The sequence below is a fragment of the Kogia breviceps genome, unplaced genomic scaffold (assembly GCF_026419965.1).
Source record: "Kogia breviceps isolate mKogBre1 unplaced genomic scaffold, mKogBre1 haplotype 1 scaffold_221, whole genome shotgun sequence".
In the NCBI taxonomy this organism is placed as follows: domain Eukaryota; kingdom Metazoa; phylum Chordata; class Mammalia; order Artiodactyla; family Physeteridae; genus Kogia; species Kogia breviceps.
The window spans coordinates 87,501-91,198 of record NW_026711661.1 but is presented as its reverse complement, the minus strand read 5'-3'; positions in this window follow the sequence as shown (position 1 = coordinate 91,198).

Below are 3,698 nucleotides of genomic sequence, written 5' to 3'. Positions count from 1 at the left end.
TATCCATCCTCATCCAGTCCTGACCACAGATCTGATTCCTTTCGAAAGCCTCTTTTCTTCACACGCCTTTTCCAATCGTCTGTGCCCATTTTTAGCTTTTCCCTTGATTTCTTTCTTTCCCATTGAGAAATGACTACCTTTAGGACTAAAACCTCTCGCTCCTTCCCCCAAACCTCATCTCCATACTTCCTAATTTGCCTCCACCCGCGCGCCCCCCCACCCCCCCACCCCCCGGAAAAAAAAAAAAAAAAAAAAAAGTCCTCTTCCTCCCATGAGGATGGCGACATCAGGTTCAGGTCCTTAAAGAAGGACCACACACGTTCCTTCTTTACAATGCTTCGTCCTTGGACACTGTCTTTTTTCTTTTCTTTCTTTTTTTTTTTTTTTTTTCCTTCAGTGAAAGTAAGGAAGCCAACCGCAGTGAGCAGCGTGAACATGGAATACTGTGTAGAAGTCAAGGCTCCTACCTAGTACAGTCTTTCCCTAAAGCACAAGATCTAGCTAGGCGTGGAACCGAACATGCTCAGTCTCTCCTCCGTAAAAGGTCCAAAGAAGGGAGACCCTCAGACTTGTGGAGCCATGAACGTTTCAGTATTTTATCTTATGTGGCGATGATGTAGACACTCGCTGAGATTTCACCCTGTCATGGCACTTAGCCAAGCTGTAAGCCCAGAGATGACCAGAGATGCTGGAAAATCTTGAAGTCGGCCTACAGAAAACAAGCACTGGGGGGAAAGTTCCCCTTAAACATTCTTATCTCGTCCACACCTATGTCCTCTGTTTGTCATGAGCAATCCTACTTAGATGATTCGTGAACATTTCAGGAGACATGAAAGCAGTTCAGTTCAGTTCGTCGTGATCCCTACACCTCCCGCCCGCCCCCCTCCCCTTTCACGTGAGAGATTTTCTTCCTGATTTCAGAGGGGAGAAGTAAAGGAGAGTCAGAGCGTCCCTCTCGCGGTGTGGTGTTGTCACTCTAATTCCAAAACATCCGTACGCCACGGAGGCACATTTGGGGGCGTCCTACTCAGGGCCCCAAGACTTTCAGAGTCAAACCTAAGGAGGATGTAAATGTACTTCACGCCACCGAACCCGAACCGGTGAGGTGAACCCGGTGGCTTCCTAGGAGATGACGTGTCATCGGCCCACCAGTTTAAAACACAGAACCAAACACCCTCTCCCCGACGACTCGGAGCAAGTGAGTCCGTGGGTGTGTCGGAGAGGGTCCTCTGCTCCAGCTGGGTCCATAAGCACTGCACACGAGAGTAGGTAGGTAGGTGTTCACGGTGCCCTTGGGAAGGAAAGGCGGGGAGAATTTTATTTCGAAAAGCTTATCTCCTCACAGCATTGACACTACGAACGATGATGCAACTTCATCGGGGGGTGGGCGGGGGCGGTGAAGGAAGGCCAGGGAGCCCGGCCACATAGAAGAGCCACGGAGAGCGTCTGTGACCGCAAGGATGTCCACGTACCGGTGACTCCTCTCAGTTGGGGCGGGGAAGGGGGGCGCGAGATTCCCGTGTGTACGTCCGCATCGATCAGTCGTGGGAGAGGGAGGAAAAACGATGTTCCCTCCACGATCCTTCTGAGTTGTCGCCTGAGAAGTTCCTGTCCCCAAGAGACAGCTCGAGAAGAGAGCAACCCACGGCCGGGGGACGCGTGCACTGTGCCCCCCCCACCACCACCACCACCACCACCACACACACACACGCACACACACACGCAGGAGAAGCCCAAGCCAGAATTCACTGACTCGAAACGAAACGGCGGGCTCTGAGCTTGAGCTTGAGCTTGAGCTTGAGCTTCTGGAGGAGGAAGATTTTGGTCCTCCTTTCAGGTCAGGAAGAAGAGGGAGGGAGAGGCGGGGAGGCAGAGCGGCAGAGCGTCCCGGTAGCCCACCCGTCGCGTCCGAAGCGCCTGAAATTCCAACTCACGTGTGTGCCAAAGCGGTCCATCTCGGGGTGCCCCATCCCGGTTCCCTCCCCGCACGGAGAGCAATGTTCCGTCCCGATTCACTGAAAAGCTCCCAAAGGGCCTTGGTGTGAGTCAGTGGACCTAGGCCCATCCTGCCTCCTCTTCAAATCATTTCTATCCATACAGAAGAAAAGACACCATCGCCACCCGCCACGGCCCGCCAGAGGCAACGCGGCTATCCCCTTCAGCAGCGCAGCTATCCCCGGGGAAGGGGGATTCCGTAGCATGCGAACATCAGTCCAACATCGCTTCCGGCTTCCTGACTTCTCGTGGAAAATGAGGATGCCACATGACCGACCGGGGATGGGGGGGGGGGAGTGGGGATGGGTGAGGGAGAGGGAGAGAGAAAGAGAGGAAGGGAGAAAGGGAGGGGAGGAAGGCGGGCAGGGGGAGAGAGACGAGAGAGAGAGAGAGAGAGAGAGAGAGAGAGAGAGAGAGAGAGAGAGAGAGAGAGAGAGGAGGGGGGGAGGGAGGGAGGAGGGAGGAGGGAGGGAGGGAGGGAGGAGTGGGGGTGGGGGGGGGAGGGAGGGAGGAGGGAGGAGGGAGGGAGGAGGGAGGAGGGAGGAGGGAGGGGAGGGAGAGGGAGGGAGAGGGAGGGAGGGAGGGAGGGAGGGAGGGAGGGAGGGAGAGAGAAAGAGAGAAAGAGAGGAGGGGGGCAGGAAAGAGAGAAAGAGTGGGAGGAAGAGCAGGGGTGGGGGGCTGGGAGAGCCAGAGAAGGAGAGAGAGAAAGACAGAGAGCGAGTGACAGAGACAGAGACAGATAGAGGCCGAGAGCCAGCGACTGGGAGCCAGGTAAAGGACACTGTGCTTGGGTATCTTCTGAGTGTTTGCACGTGTTTTCTGAGCTGTGGAGATCAAATCAGTGCCATGAGAAGAAGGGAGTCTGCCAGCCCCACCCAGCGCTGCGGAGGAAGAGACGAGGTGGTTGGCCCTTCCCCCCCACCCCCCACCGCCGTTCGGGAACCTCTCTTTCTACCTCTTTGCACACTCCATTCATTCTGAGAACATCGTTGGCATAGTCCTTTCCATCTGGAAAATGATACGCCCTTGCCAAGAGACCCAGGTTCTGGAACCTCCGATGGATCTTTCAAGTCCATCCAGTCAGATGAATGGTAGCATTCCTAAAAACCATGGATGAGGGCTAACGTGGCTAGGGGCTTCCCTGGCGGTCTAGTGGTTAAGTGTCCATCCTTCCACTGCACGGAATCGAATGAATGAACGAATGAACGATTTTAAAAGCCTCATTAAAAAAAAAAGAGGGGGGGGGGACACAAAAACGTAGAGGGGCTACCATCCCCCGCCCCCCTGGCCTCTGGCCCACGATCTAGCATCCCGTAACCTCCCCCCACTCTAAGGAACACCTCCGTCATTCACAAATGAGCCCCGCCCGCCCAGGCCGGCCCGGCCATCTGGTCGACCTCTCTGGACTGTCTACAAAACGACCGACCGGCAGGTGGCGCCCGACGACCGGCAGTCGAGGGAGCGGGCCGCACCGGGATCGGGAGCGGCAGGGCGGCGGGGACACGATGACGAACCCGATCCTCCTGGTGCGCGTTTCTCCGCTCAGTGACGGCCGCGGACGGGACACCGGGGACACCGGGGACACGGGGACACCGGGGACACCGGGGACACGGGGACACCGGGGACACCGGGGACACGGGGACACCGGGGACACCGGGGACACCGGGGACACCGGGGACACCGGGGACACCGGGGACACGGGG